Here is a 22,386-nt window from a genome sequence, read left to right on the forward strand (position 1 = left end):
TGAGCCGCCCGCCGGCCGCGGCCCCGGCCCGGCCCTTTGACAGGTGTTTCCACCCCGCGCCCCATCCTTCGGTTATGGGGTGGACTCCCCTGGAGAAAAACGACCCTAAGTTTGACCTCCCGGTCCCTCTGCCATTCTGCGTTCACTTCGCCGCTAGCCAAGTCAGGCGGGCTCGGGAAGGGAAGCAGGGCATCGGGAAGGAGGCACTAACTTGCTTTGCCCTGTGCACCGCCCTTCACTCGAAAAGCACAGTCTTGCTTTCTTTCCTCTTTCCTAGGCGCACACATTTGGGAAGAAATGGGATTTCAGTTTCTCCAGGTGGCCGCGGTGGGTGGGTTTCCGAGGCTCCTTGGTTATCCAATGCAATAATAAAGTGATGGATGTTTCGTTAGAGCCCTTGTTTAGTGGTTTCCCGTCTTTAATGAATCAAAGGGAGGATGAAGGTTTTTCCATTTTAAATTCACATTCCTTTTCTCCCTATTTATTCCTCTCCTCCCACTCCTACCTCTTCAGCACTTTATTATATCCCAAACACTTCACTGATATTTTTGGTCAGGTTTATTCCGGCCAGATCATTTCACGGCTGAGCCAGGATTGTGACTTAGAATGCGATAACGTAGCCCAGGTGGAACGAGAACTGCACTTCTCCCTGAGTGATCCCATTCTGGCTTCTTAACATGCGTGCTCCTGTTAGGGAAGCAAGCATACTAATGACATGTTAAAGAACGGAACAAAACTGTTCTTGGCTCTATTACAATAACAAAGCCTGAAGGGCAATATCAGTTTCTGCTTCTTCAGTTCTCTGCTTGAATTGAAGATAGATTTTAGTAATGCAGGGCTGTGACTCCATTCTGGGCTGCAGTTCATCAAAAGGCTAAGCAAATGTGAATGTATAAAGTCCATCGTAGCAGTTAACAAGCTGACCTACTTAAAGTTTTCTGTTTCAAGAAAAAAATTATTAGGTTTGTATTTGTGATGTTTGCAGATCAAAGAATTCTACAGTCTTGGTTCTCATGCGTTAAGTCCCAAACTTTTTCTTGTATATGACCTAGAGCCACCATGTTTTCAAGATTAACTATAGTTGTCATCTCTTAATGAACTAGAAATGTGAGTTTAATCTTCAAGGCATAAGCATAGGAATTTTAATTATGTGCTCTGTATTTATATTTATTACATGCTTATAATACATATTTTGCAAGTGCCCCAAGTTGGAAGTTCACAAACTGAATATGGTAAATAAAAGGGTAAAGAAGTTTTGCTAACAATGACTAGTTGACAGATGTTATGACATTGAGCAAACATATTAAAGTATTTGAAAAATGCATGTTTATTATAATCTGCCATTAGCTGAATGCAGTCTGTTTGGATTATTTAAATCAGCATTGCATTATCTTGATAGCAGTTGCCTAATTCATATATTTCTCATTAAATGCCTTTTACAAGTTGCTGTGGGATAGAGATAGTTTTCCTTATGGAGTAATTTTTTATGAACAAATTAATACTTTGTGTTTAGCCTTTGCTAAAGAACTACCATAACCATGTTTATAACAACCTTGCAAGGGTTTGGGGGGCTTACTTTACCTGCTTTGTGATTGTCAAGAGGAAAGGGCACTTTGCACTCTTGGTTTCCCCTGTGGCTCACATCTCTGCAGTGCAGTGGCCAGATTAGCAAGGCAGCCTGGAGTCAGGAGGGAGTATAGCTAGTTGGCCCCTGCAATCTTAGCCATTTGAGATCAGTTTAGTAATCAGTTTAGCAAAATAGATACTGACAAGATAACTTAACCTGTTAGTCTTCTCCTTCCTAAGGAAATCTATAGCATTCTGAGTCAGTAGTATAGTGATGATTAGGTTCTTATGAAGCCCAAATGAGATTTGTGTTAAAGTGACCCAAACATGCTACAAAGTTCAAGTATTATGGAAGCTGGCTCTAAGTTCATGAAAGATCAACAAAAGGGACTAGACCCAGGTATGCAATTTGCATTTTCCTTATCATAAACAGAAGTATGTCCCTACTTACTTTAATTATAGACTTTTATTTCCAAAGCTGATATATATATTTGGAACTTTTAAGTGTCATTATTGCCAAATATTTTCTGCTATGTTGTTTGAATGTTGAAAAATGACTTGTGGCAATGCAAAGTCTTAATGCAAAAAGATTTTGGAAAGAATAGTTGGGAAGATATTTTGAGATAATAATGGAATCTTTGGCAGTCACCTTCAGTTCAACCCCACACTGTTCTGAGTCAAGCCAGCTCTGGTAGATTGGACTTGCAATTCTTTTATCAACTGAGAAATTTCCTTTTTAACATCTATAAATAGCCTTCTCTAGATCTGTGCTGTCAACAGAACTTTTGGCAGTGATGGAAATGTTCTATAGTGTGTCAGATATGATAGCCATGAACCACTACTGAACACTTGAAATGTGGCTAGTACAATTGAGAAACTGCACTTTGAATTTTATTTAGCTTTAATTAATTTAAGTAGATTCATAGGATTAGAGGCTATCATACTGGACAGTACAGCTCTAAATCCTTCTACCCATTTCCTATAGAGATAGCACTTGATGGCAATTATCCATTAATTACAAGGCAGTAGAAATTGGCATTGATAATGCTGGGAATTAAGATTTGACTGTTATTCTGTTTTATGAGGAAGCACTTGCATTTACTCTGAAGAAGGTGCTTTATGTTGAAGTTCAATTCTATTCTAAAAACAGCTTTACCTTTTTAATTTCCACAAAGTAAGCATCACCCAGAACTGTTTGGATGCTTGACCCCATGTGTATGTTCATGAACTTCAGCATTGTATGCTCTCCTGCACAGTATAGATCATGTATTCTTAGAGATGGTTTCTGTACTTTTCATTTTTTTCAAGGTGGAGAGTGGGGATTTGGAGAAAGGTAGGAAGTAGGAAGTTATGCAGAACTGTTCCCCTCTGCCATACACATGCAGTAACCGAAGCTCTGTGAAAAGTCTGACGGGGGTACCTCTGGCTCAAGGAGCAGCTGAAGGCTACGAGCCCTAGAGAAATTGGACCTCTGGGTTTAAATCATGACTAATTAAATATATACTAATTAAATTGTAGGTGAAGATAAACCTAACATTGTCTCTGTCCTGAGGATATTAACCCCCTACAGTGAAGTTTCCCAAATTAGGGTCCATCCCACAAGGCCTCTCTTTGTTGGGCCCTTGCTTAGTTTCTTTCCCTAGGGCTTCAAACCCAAATCCCCTTGCCCAGTGCAGCCTGGGGGGTTAATAAATCCACTTAAAATACAACCTACCCTTATCTTTAGTAGAACTATTAAGTGGATTTGATTTAGCATCTACTATGTTGTTTCAATTTTAAACTAATTTGCTTTGATTTAAACTCTTGTTTTGGCTGTGGCAAGAAACACACATTTAGTGTTTTATAAGACAGTTCCCTGCATGACTCTGGGATGAGTGATCCTTCCTTTCCTAGTTTAGGGACCTATATACCTCTCTCCAGGCCAGACCTCAAGGCCCTGGGGGTTCCCCTTCTCTGGGAGGAACTCTCCCTCAGTTACTTATTTAGACATTTGTGTTTGGATATACTAATTAAATTGTAGGTGAAGATAAACCTAACATTGTCTTTGTCCTGAGGATATTAACCCCCTACAGTGAAGTTGTCCAAATTAGTGTCCATCCCACAAGGTAATGGGGATGCTTGAATAACTTTAGGAATAACTTTAGGAAATGTTCTCCACAAATCCAGTAACAATGTAGAACTTCTGAAATGAAATGCATATTTAACTTTTTAAAAATCTATGTTGATATTTTCTTAAAAAACAAAACAAAACATTTCATACAACACCATAGTATTTTTCAAACTTCATGTCTTAGGTCTTGAAATCAATTTAACAAGTTAGGATCAGCATTTTTCTTTTGAAACAGAATATATGATAGAATGAAACCATCTCTGTGCATTCTTGTTAGTGAGGGTTTCCAGTGTTAGATAAAACTTTTGTTTCCTCCAGGTATATCACCTACAAGGCCACAAGGCAGTGGAGAATAGTGGCTACGAGCCCTAGAGAAATTGGACCTCTGGGTTTAAATTATGACTGTGCACAACTTGGTCCATATTCAGTAAGCACTATATATATGGATGTTCATCATTTGTGTTGTTATTATATAAGTGTATATGTGCATACTGAATCATGATGCCAAATATTGCCTATGAAACTAGGCTTGGGACCCACTTCAGGAAACATGGATATAAGACATATGTAGTAACTAACAATAATGAGTGTTTACCAAGTGCACCAGGCTGAGTGCTTTGCACATATTAGCCTGTTTCCCACAACAGTCCTTTGATGTAGTCACTGCTGCTACCCCTCAGTACCTACATCCCAGTCAGTGATGGAGTCAGAATCTAAACCGGGGCAGTCTGTTGGCTGATCACATGTTCAACCATCCTAAGTTGCAATGTGATAGCGTCACATAGATGGACGTCTGCAGACTTGTGACACTTAAAACATTGTGCCGCATCGCACATGTGCAGAAGGGAGCTGACAGTAGCTATTTTCTGTGTAATATGAAACCTGATGGGTAAGAGGGGAGTTTTTGATCTGGAATAGACTGGAAAGACCTCACTGCTGCCAGCCTGTGGTCTCTGAAGGTTAATGCCCTTGGAAACACATCATGGTGCCCAAAGAAATGTCAGTGTCCCCGACATTAACTGCAAATTATGTCTTCAGAGGTGTTTTCCTTTTCTTCTAACCACTTACTTTTGCATACTAGTTTGTAGTAAATAGTGACAAATACTTTTAAATAGATAGGTCCATCTCATAAATCCCTCACTTTTTCACTGTATCCTAAGTTATTTTCTTTTCGAAATCACTACCTGCCTGTTAAGTGCCTCATGATGTATTTTTTTTTTAATTTCCATACTTTATTTATTTATTTGGTATGGGGGTTGAACTCAGGGGCACTCAACTATTGAGCCACATCCCCAACCCTATTTCATATTTTATTTAGAGACAGGGTCTTACTAAGTTACTAAATGCCTCACCGTTGCTGAAGCTGGCTTTGAACTTGCGATCCCCCCCGCCCCAGCCCTCATGATGTATTTTTAATAAGTAAAAGGAAAACAGCTTGGGGTATAACTCAGCAGTAGGGCACTTGCCTCTCATTTGCCAGGTCCTGGGTTCGATTCCCAGCCCCACATCAAAGAAGTAAAAAATAAAGGGGCTGGGGATGTGGCTCAAGCGGTAGCGCGCTCGCCTGGCATGCGTGCGGCCCGGGTTCGATCCTCAGCACCACATAAAAAAAATAATAAAGGTGTTGTGTCCACCGAAAACTAAAAAATAAATATTTAAAAAAAATCTCTCTCTCTCTCACTCTCTCTTTAATATATATATATATGTAAATAAATAAATAATAGTTGTTTTAGAATTCCAAATAAAATGAGATGTCTTAAAATTGATGCCAGAAATTTTTTTCTTAATGCAATCTAGAAAGTAAAGCTCATTGCATTTTGCAAAGTAGATTTCAGTTTTTCTTACAGATCAAACTAAATATAAGTGATGCCTTATCCAACACCTTCATCAGGTAGAATATGAGTCCACAGCTTGCCATTATGCTCACTTTCCTCCTTCAGAAACTCCAGAGGCTTTACCTAACATATAAAAATCCTTAAGATATTCAGATATTGTTCAAAGCTACAGAATCTCCCATCTCTGTGGACAGTGATGCAGACTCAATCTGTGGAATAAGAAGGGGCCAGATGAACTGTCTTTGAAAAAACATTGAAAGTCACATAATACTTTTAGACAAGTGTAGACAAAGCTGAAGAAGTAATTGTGCTTAACTATGGCAGTAGAGGAAATTAGTCTGTAATTTAAATGGTGTTATTTAACTCTGCAGCAATTATAATGAATTATAATGATAATCAACTGAATGTAAACATAAATATCTCCCCAAATAGCACAGCCTTACTGTTCATCAAATATTTCATTTTTAATGAGGTAGATTTCTTCCTTTTTTTTTTTTACACTTCTGATGACTTAGCTGTCAAAGAGATATTTTAAATGGCATTAATTGGAAATCTTAAAAAATAAATTAAAACTGACTACATAGCCAAAATGGGTGTCATATTTTTAAAAATATGTTAGTTAATAAATATCCTTTCAGATTATTTTCATTCTATTGATTCATGGGAAGTAGATGTTAGTTAAGAAATGTTGATATTATTGTAAAACAATTCCAAAATAAATATTACTTTTTACTGAACTAGGAGGGTTTGTAAATTAAAATTTTAAGAAATCTATAGTGTAACTGTCCTGGAGTTTCTAATGGATATATATATGTATTGTAATTTCTAAATTCTAGTTTCACTGCAACTTAAAGTGTATTTATATGGAAATACTAACAACTAAAACATACCTTCATGCAGCAGCAGGAATATCAAGCTAAGGGTGGCATTTCTCTACCTTTATGGTGGTATGTCCCTACATGCCCTCTACTTCAAAAGTATGGCATTTTGAAAAATTTCCAGTCTTGTCAATGACAGTACAAAGTTCACAAGAACCATTTTTATCTCCTTTTTATATTAACAGCTAATATGATTGTTCTTTTTTTCTACTTTCCACATTTTTATTAGTGCATTATAGTTGTACGTAATGATACGTAATATGTTGCTACATATTCATACATCCACACAATATAATATAATTTGGCCATTATCATCCCCCAGTATTTCCCCTTCCCTTCCCTCTTCTTACCCCCTGGTCCCTTTCCTCTACTGCTCTCCCTTTGATTTTCAGGAGAACCACACCCTCTTTCTTTTCCTTTTTCCTCTTTACCTTCTGCACATGAGAGAAAACATACAACCCTTGACCTTTTAGTTTGGCTTATTTCACTTAACATAATGATCTCTAGTTCCATCAATTTTCCTGTGAATGACATAATTTCATTTTTGTTTATGGCTGAATAAAACTTAGTTGTGTATTTATACCCCATTTTCTTTATGTATTCTTCTGTTGATGGACACCTAGGCTGGTTCCATAGTTTGGCTATTGTGAATTGTGCTGCTATAAACATGGGTATGCACATATTGCTATAATATATTGACTTTAATTATTTTTTTAAAAAAATTCTAATTCATTATAAATGACAGCAGATGCCTTTTAATTCATAGTACACATATAGAGCATATTTTTTCATGTCTCTGATTGTACACAAAGTAGAGTCACACCATTCGTGTCTTCATATATGTACTTAGGATAATGATGTTCATCTCATTCCACTTGACTTTAATTCCCTTTTTTTAACTTTTATTTTTAATTTTTGTGGTGCTGAGGATCAAGCCCAGTGCCCCACATGTGCTGAGCTGTAACCCCAGACCTTGAATTTAATTCTTTAGAATAAATACTGAGGGGTGGTGCAGCTGGGTCATATGGAATTTCCATGCCCAGTCTTTTGAAGGAACCTCCATCCTGTTTTCTTTAATGATTGCACTAATTTATAATCCCACCAACTATGTGAAAGTATTCCTTTCTTCCATATCCTCTGTAGTAATTTTTATTATTTGTAATCTTGATGACTACCATTCTGACTGGAGTGAGATGAAATCTCAATGTAATATTGATTTGCATTCCCTAATTGCTAATGATGTTGAACATTATATAATTGTTGGCCATTTGTATTTCTTCTTTAGTGAAGTGTCTGTTTAATTCATTTTCCCATTTATTAATTGGGTTATTTTATTTTTTGGTGTAAAGTTTTTTGAGTTCTTTATATATTCTAGATATTAATCTTCTGTTAAAAGAGTAGCTAAAGAGATTTCTCCCATTCTGTTCTCTCTTCTCTTCACATTCCTAATTGTTTTCTTTGCTGTACAGAAGTTTTTTGGTTTGATGCCATCCAATTTATTAATTCTTGGCATTATTTCCTGAGCTTTAGGGGTGCAAGCAGCTAATACAGTCATTCTTGAGAAAGCTGATTATCTTTCCTATGGTACCTCCATTTTAATTTCTTCTTAGATGTGGCATAAACATTGATTTAAATGAAAAGACACTAGGTGCCATTTCATACCAATGTTTTGATTGTACATGTTTCTGAGAAAATAAAAGACAAAAAATTTCCTGTAACTAATTTGCAGAAAGGATACAGTTATGATCAAAAAGGGGTACATCATGATCTTTTAAGATAAAGCTACTGAGCAAAGTCAGTGTCTATTAACAGAGCCATGAACGTAGCAGTTGAGAAATGCTGCTCTTGAGTTCAGTTCACAATAGTTAAGCTATGGAACCAACCTAGATGCCCTTCAATAGATGAATGCATCAAGAAAATGGGGTGTATATAAATACAACAGGATATTGCTCAGCCATAAAGAAGAATGAGATTATAACATTTGCTGGTGTGGATGGAACTGGAGACTATCATGCTCAGTGAAAGAAGCCAATCCCAAAAACACAAAGACCGAACTAATAACATTCTCTTTGATATGTGGATCAGCATCTCTGACTCACAATAGGCAGGTGGGTGGGGGGAGTGGAGGCTCACTGGATTGGACAGGGGGAATGTGGGAGGACCAGAGAGGAGATGGGAATGGGAAAGACAGTAGAATGAATCAGACATAACTTTCCTATATTCATATATGAATATACAACCAGGTAACTTCACATCCTTTAGCCACAAAAATGGGAATTTATACTCCATATATGTATGATATGTCAAAATGCATTTTACTGTCATGTATATCTAAAAAGAACAAATAGAAAATTAAAAAAGAAATACTGCTCTTGATTAGCTAATGGGCAGTATTTGTCCTAAGCATGGTCCTTGGCTCAGGATAGCTTTTTCTTACTGTAACTCCCTTCTTACTTGTAACAAAGATTTTTTAAATTTTTTTTTAGTTGTAGATGGACACAATACCTTCATTTTATTTATTTATTTTTATGTGGTGCTGAGGATTGAACCTAGTGCCTCACATATACTAGGCAAGTGCTGTACCACTGAGCTACAACTGCAGCCCTGTAACAAAGGTTTTAACTCATTTTTTTTTTTCATGTGGAAAATTAAAGAGGATTGTTCTGGATGGTAACTGCTCCCTACCAAGAGTCTAAAAGCTGGAAAATGTTTTTGGAAGTCGCACGATTTATTTCTCAGAGTCTTGGCATGACTGCAGCCATCACAGAAGGATGAGACTCCACTCTACTTGGAGTCCATGAATATTTTACATTAGTTCTCGACATGCTGTCTTTCCGGGCAGACTTAATATGAATCTGACGTGGTACCCTAAGTCTCACTTCAGTTTGAGCTGGCTCCTGGTTTGCTTGCTTGCCACGTTTGCCTTCTTTTTCCAATTGAATCTTTGTCTGTTTTGTATAAAAGGTCATATTATGCAATTTTAAAAAATCTTAGGGCATGTGTTTATTTTAGGGCAGGGATCCCAAAGCATTTGAAATAAAGTTTTACCAGACATAGCCACACCCTCTGTTTACAAATTACTGGTGACTGCTTCCTACACGACCACCTAAGAGTTGAGTAACTGGATCAGAGATTATCTGGTCTTCAAAGCTGACAATATCTACTGTCTGGCCTGTTGTAGATGGAATTTTTAATTTTGATGGATTCAAATATTAGTAGCCTTGTGTGGCAATTGGACAGCCACACAAGAGTGGACACGATGGTGTGGTGTTCTTCAGTACAGTGAGCTGTGTGATCTGGCTTCTCGTGCTGTCCTGCGGTGCAGCGTCCTTCCACTGGGCTGTCCTAACAGACCACTGACCCTTGGGCAGACACTGGAGTGACAAAGTTCTCTGTGAGATGCTACCTTGGACAGCACCAGAAGCCAGGAGGAGTGGCAAGAAAGCCAGGGGGCAGGCTGCACAGTGAAGTCACCTGAGGAGCAGTGAAAATCAAGCTGCACCCTAGACCAACTAATCAGAATTCCAGGGGCAAGACCCAGATGCCAGACTTTTTGTTTTCCCCTAATTTAAAGCTTCCCAGGTGGTTCCATCATGTTCCACTGGCTGAGCAGCATCACAGGTAAGCCAAGCAGCCGTGCCGACATTCCCATCATAGCACCATAGGTGTGCATACGGGCAGATGGTCAGGAGAGTGGACACGTGAAGGTCACACAGCCTCGGGTGAAGCCCTGGCTGACATTTTCTCTCCCTCAAAGGCTGAACACAATAAAATAGCTCCTTCCTATAGAAGACCCTCCTGCTATTTTAGCAAACTTCCAGGAGTGTTCTAACTGGCCTTGATCTAGGGCTGGCAACAGAGTGGTGAACAAAACAGACAATGCTTCTGCCCTCAGGGAGCTTGACAGTCTGTCTGGGAGGACAGACCAGAAAGAGATAAAAATAGCATCGTGTATGGTCTGGGTGCTGTGGAGAATAATGGCAACGAATCTCGAAGTCTTATGCTGAATGAGACCGAGGGTGGCCAGCCACATTTCTTCTCTTCTTATTGCTGCTCTTCATCCAGTTTCCAGTCACTCCGTTCACCTCTTAAAGAACATCTCCCATCCTCACCAACTTGTCTTGGTCCATGGTGACAGCATCCTCATCAGTGTCCATTGATGAATCTGCCCTCAGAATCCTTTGGATCTCCTCAGTGAGCTCACCACCACTAAACCATAGCTACTTGCTCCCAACCTCCCACTCACATTCCCTCAGACATCTTCACCTCAGGATCCTGTCCTCTGGACAAAGTTGTGTATCCTTCCTCCTCTTCCATACCCTGCCTCCCTTCCTCTAACTTAATTGAGAATGGCTAGTCTCCTTACTTCCCTCAATTGCCCAAACTTCCTTACAAATGCAAATCTATTCATATCCCTCTTTATTTTCTGAACTCAGAAGATGTGGTATCTATTTCCCTCTGTTTCAGACCAGTTTCAGCATATCACCTGGGCCCCTAATGCCATCTCTTTCTGCTTCCTCCAGGCCTCAGACCTCTGCTCTACTAATATTCCTGTCTCTCTCTGGTCTTGTACCTCTCTCTACTCTTTACTGGACCCTTCCCATCAACTTGCATTTGTAGGTTTCTTCATTCTAAATAATAATAATAATTTTCCTATGTTAAATGAATTAAGGTAGATAAATCATGATAGAGGTGTATGCATCTTACACAGAAAGAAAAAAATAAAAATAGGTCCGGCGTGGTGGCTCACACTTGTATTCCCAACAACTCGGGAGGCTAAGGCAGGAGGATCACAAGTTCAAAGCCAGCCTCAGCAACTTAGTGAGACCCTAAGCAACTCAGAGAGACCCTGTCTCTAAATAAAACATATAAAAGGGCTGGGGATGTGGCATAGTGGTTAAGTGCCCCCGGGTTCAATCCCTGTTACCAAAAAGAAATTTTAAAATAAAAAATAAATGGAAAGGCTATTAAAAGAGCTTTGTCACATGAGTTACTTTAAAATTATTTAATTGTATTTAAATTGTGGTAAAATACATATAATGTCAAGTTCACTACTGTACAACGTGTAGACCAGCAATATTGAGCATATTTGCATTGTAATGCATCCAAGCTCCATAGCTCTGCACCCTGTAAAACTGAAACTCCATACTCACTAAACAACTCCTCATCCCTTCTCTCCCAACCCCTGGCAACCATCATTCTGCTTTTCTCTCTGAGAATTTAACTACTTTAGGAACCTCAAGTGAGTAAAATCATATGGTGTTTTTTCTTTTGTGGATGAGGTATTTCAGTTAGCATAATTTCCTGAAGGTTTAGCCACATGGTAGCAGGTGCTAGAAATACCTTCCTTTTTCAAAGCTGAATAATATTCCATTGTATATACCTACCACCTTTTACATTTAATTTTTGAAGAAAAATGTTTATTATGTTGTGTAAGTATATATACAGATAGATATATCATGCATAGATACAGACAAAAGGTTATATATGAAAATGTCATGGTAGTTATCTAAAGTCTCGATTTTTAAAATATTTTCATTTTCTTTTTTTTTCATGATCTCTGCTTTCTGTGGTATTTACAATGAACATATTTCCCTGTAGTAAAAGCCACAGGAGACAACACCTCAGTTGCTCTTGTCAGCGACAGCATAGTTGCCCCATTGCCGGGCAGCTGCCCACCTCCCTAGCTCGTCTTCCATCACTCCCTGCCTGACTCATCATGTTCTGAGCATCGAACTCTGGCTCCTGCACAGTGGATGGGTGCCTTAGAGTCCCACCCATGCTCTCGCTTCTGCTTGGAAAGCATGTCCTACCTGTTAAATGCCTCTGTATCCCTGGAGACAGCGCAGGGTCCTTCCTCCTTGCCCCTCCTGCCCTCAGTGCTGCATTGGTGTCTTCTCTGGATCTCTCTAGTTCCTGGACCAATCTCTGACCACTGCTCATTTCCTAATCATGTGTGAGCTGCCTGGGGTGGCACTGTGTGTTCATCTTTGTATTCGTGTCACCTGGCACAGAGCTGCAGTGTGGAAACCACCGGTGGTTCAGAGGGGCTGGATAGCAGGATGCTCTGGAAGGCTTGCCCTGGGGCCCCTCATTCCACGGCACCCTGCTCTCCCGTGTCTGAGTAATGTGAAGATTTGTAAATATTTTACAAAGAGATGTTATTGAAAATAAATTAGATATCAAAATGACTGAGAAGCTATATTTTTAATGATTCTGGAGTTGGACCTCCTGGGAGCTATCCTGGCTCCAACCTTCCCAGCCACATGATGGGGGGCAGGTTATTGCTGGTGTGCATCTGTAAGAGTGGGTGACAGTTACCTTCTCCCTGGGTGGTTGTGCCTAGCACAGAGTAAGTGCCATATGCATACAGTCATTGACATAGCACATGAGAGGGTCGCAGAGTGCACTTCATACATAGCTAATATTTATTTCACGAGGTTCTGATAACTATTGGATGCACTATGAAGTACTTACAGTACTGTGTCTTTCCCTCTTAACTAGTGGTTTAGTGTCCCCCACCCGCTATCTCCGCTATCTGCAGGGGATATGTTCCAAGGTAGTACTGAGCCATATATATATATGGCTCCTGCACAGTGGATGGGTGTGTATATATATACACACACACACACACACACACACAAAGTTTTTTCCTCCTATAAACAATCTGTGATTGTTTAATTTACAAATTAGGCATAGTTAAGAGACTAACAACACTAGCTAATAATACAAAAGAATAGTTATAACAATTGACCATAATAAAAGTTATTTAAAATTTATGAACTGTTTATTTCTGGAATTTTTCATTTAATATTTCCCAACCACAGTTGACTATGGGTAACTGAAACTGCAGAAAGTGAAACTGTGGATTAGGAAGGATTACTATAAGTCCTTTCTGTTTCACATTTTCTGCAGCCCAGCTAGTGTGTCTTTCACTTGGATCCATTTCATGACAGAGTTGGTCACCTTGATGCAAAGCACAAGGTTCCAAGAAGGTCTGTGCTCAAACTGCCCCAACCTGAGACTGCTACCTATTCTCTTTTCCACCATTTGATAATTAAAAATAACTTTGGTAATTCCCATGCATTATAGATGTTTAAGATTATGTTAATCATGATTTCAAGGAAAGCTGCGATATTTTCCGCACTGGCTTCTCTACCTCTTGCTCGGGTGCATCCTGCTGCTTGCCTCATCTTTCATCCACTGTCCTAGGTCCGCCCCACACAGAGACCCCCGAGCATTTTCTCATTCACAGCCTCATCCAACCCACTGGTTTTGGTATTTGAGGCCACATCTCCTCTGAGCCCATTTTATCTATCCATACTTTTCTTCTAGTTCCTCTCTGATGTAGGCTTGGGCTGACCCTCACCTGGATCCAGTCCTGTCCTGTGACTGGTATTCATGGTTCCCACAGTGAAATGTCCTCCCCAGCCTGATCTATTTATAGATCGTTTCCTACTTCGGAAAATTCCATCTAGGAGTTTTCAACTTTATAATGGAGAGGAAGTCAATGTGTTCAGTGGAAACGGTCCTTTGAATTGTCAGTTTTGCTCTTTTCTTTGAGTTAGCACTATATTGTAGGATACCTTCTTGAGATGCTTCCAGCCAGCCATGTGATTATGAGAGTGAACCAACTATACAGTGGACTTGATGTTCAAAAGGTTAGATGGATTCAATACATTTTTTTTTCTTTTTTTGCGGTACTGGTGATTGAACCCAGGGAAGGGTGCTCTATCAAATGAACTACATTCTGAGTCATTTTTATATTTTTATTTTGAGACAGGGTCTTTCTAAATTGTCCAGGCTGGGCTTGAACTTGCAGTTCTCTTGCTTCAGCCTCCCAAATTGCTTGTATTACAGGCATGTGCTGCCACACTTGGCTCAATGCATATTTGACTTGCCATATTTTCAATTTACAATGGGTCTATCAGAACAAACATAATACCTTGAAAGTCAAGGAACTTCTTCCCATTTGCCCAGAGTTTTAAGGCCCACTTTTTCACAAACACTACCCCTTCCTGAATGTTGGCTTCTTCCCATATTTGGTTATAACATTTGGTTATATTTAACTGAGAGCCTTATTAGATGCCACTTTTAGTAATATCTTCTCATTTAAAGATTCAGATGGTTAACTTGATAATGTTAAAATTATTATAGCCTTTACAGTTTGGCATTCAGGGAAAATTGTGCTAGTTTTGTACGTATAATAGATAAATAAATGTTGTTTTTCTCTTGGCAGCTGTACTTCCACCCCACTTGCACATAAATAAAGTCCTGGAGTCTGGACTCTATATGGTAAAACAAAATAATGTTGTATAGCAAGACAGGACCACTATTATTGTTATGGGATCCATAAGTCTGTATGGTTTGGCTTGTAAGATACATGAGACTGCCTATTTTAGTAGATCCACATTTTTGCACTATGAAACCATGGGCAGACTATAAAATTAGGAGCCAGAACCCCCACAATCATTTTAAGTACCTAGTGGGAATTCAGTAAATGTGGGCAGATTGATTTATGGTTTATTTTTGACCCCTTACTAATTTAGTCTGATTTGTGTATATCAATTCACCTCTCTGTATTAACTTAGAACATCTTCTGAAATACTAAGATTTTATTAAATTAGGACACAATCAAATAAAATTTTGTTGCTGGAGTGCATAGTACATACGTCACTATAATCAGCATCAACCCCCTTTCCTTTCTCCCCTTTCTTCTTTTCTTTCATGATGGGCATCTGGCTTGAGAGAGTGGACTGGGTGAGGAGGTGTGTGGGTGAGTGAATGAAGCGTTTCCTCCTCTAAGACATACAGCCTCCCGGAGCAGACACAGGTGAACAACTGTGATTCAGCCGTAACATGAGACTGAATCAAGTGAGGGATAAAAACGGGTGCAGTGGGGCATACCTGTAATCCCAGCGACTCTGTAGTTCAGTGGCAGAGTGCCCCTGGGTTCAATCCTTAGTACCAGACAAAACAAAACAGAAAAGGATTAAGTAGTTACATAAGCAGACTCTCTTGGGAAATTCAAAGAATGAAATAGAAACTCAGAAAGTATATAATGTATTAAACAATCATACTTATGAAACTTTCTAGTATGTGCCAAACACTCTGCTTGGTAATAATTAGGTGACTGCATCCTCATTACAAATATTTGAGAGAGGTACATTAATCTACTTTTCAAAAATAAATAAATTGGAATGCACTGTGATTATATAAATTGTCTAAAGTCAGACAGCTGTAATCCAAATCAACCTGTCTTAGAAGAATAAGTTCAAGAGACTTATTGTACATCATGGTGACTAGAGTTAATGAGGGCATATCAAATACTTGAAAATCGCCAAGGGAGTGAATTTTAAGTGTTCTCAGGCATATGTTAATTAGCTTGATTTATCCATTCCAGTGTACACATATATCAAAACATCAAAACATATCATAAATATATACAATTTTTGTCAATGAGAAACAGCACACAACAAAAAAATCAGCCTGTTTTATGTCAATATAAAAATATAGTTTGATATGCAAATAAAAAGGTTTCAGTGGGTACTTCTTTTAAATAACCACAAAGCTTTACAGAGGTTTGCATTTCCTTAGAGGAAATTAGCCAGGATAAAAAGGAAAATAAAGAGAAAAAGCAATAATAATCATGATGGGGGAGGGATACCTTTTTAAGAAAATACCCCGTAGGTTGTGAAGCCTCCTAGGTAATGAAATATTAATTTTAAAAGCACGAGGAGACATTGAATGACTTATTTTGTGAAACTCCCAAGCAAACTTTCTTCATCAGTAAATAGATTTTAGAAAGAGACTTAGATACCAATGTTAGGTGTGCCTTAAAACAGTTATTTCAGGCTGGGTGCTGTGGCACTTGCCTTTGATCCCTGGGACTTGGGAGGCTGAGGTGGGAGGATCATCATAGCAAGACACTATCTCCCCAAAATAAAAAAGGGATGCAGTTGTAGCTCAGTGGTAGAGCACCCCTGGATTCAATTCCCAGAACAGGGGAGGAGGTGGGGGGAAGCCTCTATTAGGACAGTTATTCCAGTTGAGCAGTAGAAATATTGTCAAATTCCACATGAATCCTCTCAATTTCTTTATTGACGTCTCTGATTGGTTTGCCAACAGTGGCTTTCTTTAAAGCACTCTAATTGACCCTCTGGGAACATTTGTTCAAGTTTTTGTCTCTTAGCAGACTTTTGAGGGACTTTTTCATGACCATTTCTACTTTTTTTTTTCCTGTACCAAGGATGAACCCAGAGGTGCTTTCCAACTGAGCCACATCCCCAGGCCTTTTATATTTTATATTTTTATTTTGAGACAGGGTCTCACTAAGTTGTTGAGGCTTGTCCTTGAACTTGTCATCTTCCTGTCTCAGCCTTCTGAGTTGCTGGGATTATGGGCATGTGCCACTGAGCCCAGCTCACTTCCATTTCTTATTACAGGTAGTCCTAGGTATTTTATAGGTTTTGTTGCTATTATAAATCTATTACATTTACGTTTTTCCTGTACGATTGAAGCCTATTTTATCCACCCCTTTGTATGAACACTCATTATTTCCAATAACAGTGTAATCAGTTCTTTGATCTTATTGTTGCAGATAACAGTTCTATTGCTGTAGTTTTTAATAACTAGACCCTTATTTCTGTCTTTTGTCTTACTGAATGGGTAAAAATAGCCAGACCAGTGTTAATAATCATGATGTAGTATTAATTCATTCCCATTTTTAAGAGGAAAGCTCTCTTTTTCACATCAAAGAATGATAGTGCTGATGGTTTATGAGAGGCTCATTATAGACTCCTTCTGTTCCTAGTTTTCCTAGATACTTTGTAAGAGATGAGCACTGGATTTTATCAAGTGTCTTTTCAGCATCTTTTGAGTTGATTCCTTAATGAATAATGTTGATAATAACAACAACTCTACATTTCTTTGAATAAACTCCTTCAAGTAATGTTTAAAAAGAAAACAAAAAAACTTTTGTTTTGTTTTTGAGCTAGGGTCTCGCTGTGTTGCCCAGGCTGGTCTCAAGCTCCTGGGCTCAACCTCTCAAGTAGCTGGAACTACAGGTGTGCATCTTTTAGTGCACAATTGACTATATGTGCCGTCTTCTATTTGGAATTCTTTTTTAACCCATGTTATGTATCAGGGTAAATAAGTATGTGTTTTATATACATTTCCATTTGGCAATCACATTGAACATACTGTTGTGTCCTGAATTTTCTGTATACACACTCTAAGCATTTTCCCTAAAGCATTAGAAGTTCTTCAAAACATTTTAATGATTGCATCTTATATTATGGGTATATTTTTACTTAACCCTCTGTTTTTCATTGCTTCAAGTTTTTTCCTAATTTTTATGTTATAAATAATGCAGATATGAACATCTTTATATGTAAACCTTTGTTGGTGCCTCTGATTGTTTTCTTCATGTTTTAGTTTCCTGCTGCTACAATACAATACAATACCACAAACTTGCCATAAAGCAGGAGAAACTTGCTCACAGTTCCGGAGGCCAGAAACCCACAACCAGGACCGTGATCCCTTTGAATGCTCTGGGGGAGAATCTTTCCCCGCCTCTTCCAGCTCCTGACAGTTCCTGGTCTCTCCTGCTTGAGCGGACATCACTCCAGTCCCTGCCTTCTTGTCCATGGGCCTTTGCTGTGCGACACCAGTTACCCACCTAAATCCATGATGACCTAGAGCCTTAACTAATTGCATCTGCAGAGTTCCTATTCCCAGATAAGGTCATACTCACAGGAAATGTATCATTTTGGAGGGGACACAATTCAACATACTACACCTACTATAAATTTGTGTGGATGGGAGTAAAAAGTCAATGGATAGGAGATTTCCTAAGTTTCCTGAGAGTTATTAGCTAATTGTTTCCAAAGTATGTATAAGAACTTGGCTCATTTATCATCAGTGGTATAGAGAATACCCCTTTATCTCCCTACTTACCTGCATTTAGTAGTATCATTTTTTTTTTAAATCTTTGTTTCTTGGAGAGAGAGAAAATGGAAACTGTGGAAATTCATTAGTTAAAAATTTCTTTAATTGTTAGTGAGGTTGAACAAGATTTGTGTGTACCAACTGTGGACATTTGGATTTCTTCTACAGTAAGTCTTTTTACATATTACCCATTTCCTTTTGACACGTTATTAGTTTTTTTTTATTATACTGTTATATGTGGAGAATGTTGCTCTTGTTCATGTTGCTTGTAAATATTTTCCCAATTTGTTCGTTTTACAGAAGTTTAGCTTCCTGTGATCAAAACTACCAGTATTTCCTTTGTGATTTTTCTTGCTTTTAAAAACTGAGAAAGTGCTTTCCTATACAGATGTTAAATATTTACCTAAGTTTCCTAACCATGTTACAGTTTCGAGCTTAAGATTTTACTCTTTATTTCACCCAGACCTTATTTATGAGCATGAGGATCTACATAGATGGGTTTCCCCTCATTTTGAAATTGATTTTCCTAACATATTCATTAAATAGTTCCTTGTTGATTCCTTTAAAGCAGTTGAGATGAGACATTTGACAATGTCAGGAGATATATTTGGTTGTCACATCAGGGATGTGGGGTGCTATGAGCATCTAACATGTGGAAGCCAGGATGATGCTAAGCATCTTACGTTCATAGGTTGGTCCCCCACGAGGAGTTAGCCACTGCAAAATGTCAATGGTGTTTCTGCCAAGAAACTCTATTATTTTGTGGTACTGGGGATTGAACCCAGGGCAAGACAAGCATTCTACCACTGAGCTACACTCTGGCCTGTGAAACCCTATTTTAAAGTTTATCTCAGACTTGTGGGCTTTCCCCTTTTAGATATTATTAAATACATAAACTGAGGCTACTCCTCATTCTGGCACCTGCTGCAAAGTGTTGCCCATTTGGTCAGTGCCTACATGACCTTGGGTTCAACTTGAAGCCCTTTTGGATGTTTTATTATATCTTTCTACATATGGCCCACATCTTCTGACTGAGAATTCCATGATCTCACCTTGTTCTGGTTTTGACTGTACCCCTGAGGTGTACTGGTGACCTCCCTACCTGAGTTGCCTCTGTACCATGTAGCATCACACCATTCCAAACAAGCCCTCCAAATTGGCTGGAAAAAAATGCAGCAGTTTTCTGGTGATGCTCTAATGGACACAGAAACAAATTTTACTTCTGTAACTTTGTGTACGAGTTTGTCTCCAGGCTATGTATTCTGTTCTGCTGATTTGTTTGTTGGTTTTTGTACAGATCACATTATTTTTATTACTGAAGTTTATGATGTTTTATGTATGTACTTGATGTTTAAGTGAATGAAATACCTTAACATGGGTGAGGGCAACCCCCTTCATGGACTTTGATGAAACCTACCTAAAGCTGTGGGTGTTGAACTTTAATGTGTGTTCATATCACAATAGGGAGTGTGCTATAAAGAAGTTTCTCGCAAACTTTCTCTCCCTCCCTTCTGATTCTGTAAGCAGGGCTAAAGCCCAGGAGTCTGTCTGCTAATAAGAATCTGAGATTATTTTGAGGCAGTAATCCCTGGACCCCATTTAGAAATACACTGCTTTGAAGTGTTTTGCACAGAAGTGACAACATTTTACTGCCTCTCTGTTTATTTGGGTCATATTTTTAGCTTTTAGCAATGTTTCCCCTCCACATGTTACATCTTGCACATGTTGAATAGGTTCTCTTTTCTATTACATCTTGTAATTGTTATGGCTACTACACAGGAATGCTATTGATTTTTAGATGTTTGCTTTGTATCCAGCCACTTTGCCCAGCTCTCCTGTCAAACTGAATAGCTTTTCAGTTAAGCCTTTTGCAGGTGTGAGATGAGGGTGTGGTTGGTACAAGTGCATCACCTGGGATCAAATGATTTTTGCCTCCTTCTTTACAACATCACACCTATTATTTCCAGTTTATGAGTCACCACATTGTCCAAAGTTTCCAGAACATTGCTAAATAAATACTAATAGATATGTCCACATTTAATTTGTTCAGGATTTTAAAAGGAATGCCTCTATTATGTTTTCATGGTTAAGAAGGGTGCTGGCTATTGATTTTTACATAGAATTTTTATAAAAATTACATCCAGAAAATAGCCTGTTATTCCCAGTTGTTTTTTATTTTATTTTTATTGTTTTGGTACTGGGCCTTGCATATACTAGGTGAATACTTCCCTACAGAGCTATATCCCCAGCCCTTTTTATTATTTTTTAAATTTTGAGACAGGGTCTAAATTGCCCAGGTTGACCTTGAACTTGCAATGCTCCTGCCTCAGTCTTCCAAATCAGTGGGATTACAGATGTACACTATTCCCATTTTTTTAAGGCTGCTTTAGAAAAATATGGAATGTGTGTAGAATTTTACTCAATGCCTTTTTAATATATAAATGATATTTTACTTTTTGAAAATGCATGTGTTAATAAAAGTTGTAAACCATCCTCACACTGCTGAAATAACTTATACTTAGTTGTGGTGGCTTATTCTTTCCAGATATTTTGAATTTTATTGCCCTAGAATAGCAATCTCTCATTTTAGTTCTAAAAATGTATCTGGCCTAGCAAAACTATAGAGTTGTTTTAGCCAAGATTTTGAAAGAGAAATTTTCACCTAAATTCAGTAAGGTGAAAGTTGCAGGTGGTAACCTCTCCTAAAACAATCTAGATCTGTTGGTATTAAAAACCTGAGATGGTAGGTTATCTTGCTTTCTCTTCTTTAATTGATGAGATAACATTTCTGTGGCCTTGTGACTCATTGATGGTTTTTCTTTCTTTTTTTGTTTTACAATTTTGGCTAAATGATCTTTATACTATGGTCATTTTCAAAAATTATCAAAATACTTATGGCCATGTTGGGGGGCAGCTGCGTAACAATCAATATATTTCAAGAAGATGGAGTCAAGAGAAACACGAATAGATAAATATACCCACAAAAATCTAAGAACCATAATCATTGATGTCTTTTTTTTGTTAGTTTGTTTAAGCATAAACTGAAGACATGTTAAAAATTGTAAATAATTGTAAAACTGTATCAATATAAAAGAGTTATTATCTTTTATTTGTATTCAGAAATAAAATTATTCTATAGTTTTCATTTTGGGGAGATATGCTTGTCAGTTTTCAGCATCAGAAACAGTCAATCTTCAAAAACAAGTTTGGGTACCTTATCATATTTTTCCAATTTATTTTAACATTAAAATTAGTTTTTCCATAATAGTTTTACAATTGTTAAAGGGCAATTTTCGGAAAAAGAGAAATGCATTACACTCATACAGATATAAAAATGAACACATGTTAAAGATTTTATTGTACTTATTAATCACTACAGGAACCTGGTAGGTTTTATAAACAGTTTAAAAGAGTGTTTGAAAAAGAACGAGTTTATAGATCAACAGTATTGAATTAGAGATAAACAATACTGAAAGTGCAAATGGAAGCAAAAGTTGTTATTTCTTGGGAGAGTGAGACTGGCAATCAATTGATCTTCTACTTGACAAAAGAATTTGCATGTCTATAGGCAGGAATTATTTTGTATTGCTCTCAGTTACCTGTAGTGTACATTATATATAAATAAGTGTACACATATATACACAAACACTCTAATCTCTATATATTATGGATACTTTTTATCAGTACTTTGCTTATTATTATTATTATTATTATTTGAAGACATTTGATGTGTCAGTTTTCTGTGGTGGGGGTAGTGGTTTTAAAATTTGAGCTCTTGGAGTATTTTTTTTTTTTTTGTGGGGGAGGGTACTCTCCCTGAGTTGCTTAGTGCCTTGCTGTTGCTGAGGCTGGCTTTGAACTCGAGATCCTCCTGCCTCAGCCTCCAGAGCCGCTGGGATTACAGGTCTGTGCCACCGTACCTGGCTGAGCTCTTGGATTATTTTTTATGTTTATTTCTCTCTAAGCTGGGTTTGTTGGTGCACACATGTAGTTCCAAAAGTGGGAGGCTGAAGTGGGAGGATCACTTGAGCCCAGGAGTTCAAGACCA

At 38.1% G+C, this 22,386-nt stretch overlaps 1 protein-coding gene across 1 annotated transcript in view; it reads left to right on the forward strand.

Annotated features, from left to right (window-relative positions):
• Positions 1 to 22,386, forward strand: part of Tmem150c (transmembrane protein 150C) — a 64,784-nt gene that overhangs the window by 295 nt on the left and 42,103 nt on the right. The window lies entirely within an intron of this gene.

This window comes from Marmota marmota, unplaced genomic scaffold (genome assembly GCF_001458135.2).
Source record: "Marmota marmota marmota unplaced genomic scaffold, marMar, whole genome shotgun sequence".
Lineage (NCBI taxonomy): Eukaryota > Metazoa > Chordata > Mammalia > Rodentia > Sciuridae > Marmota > Marmota marmota.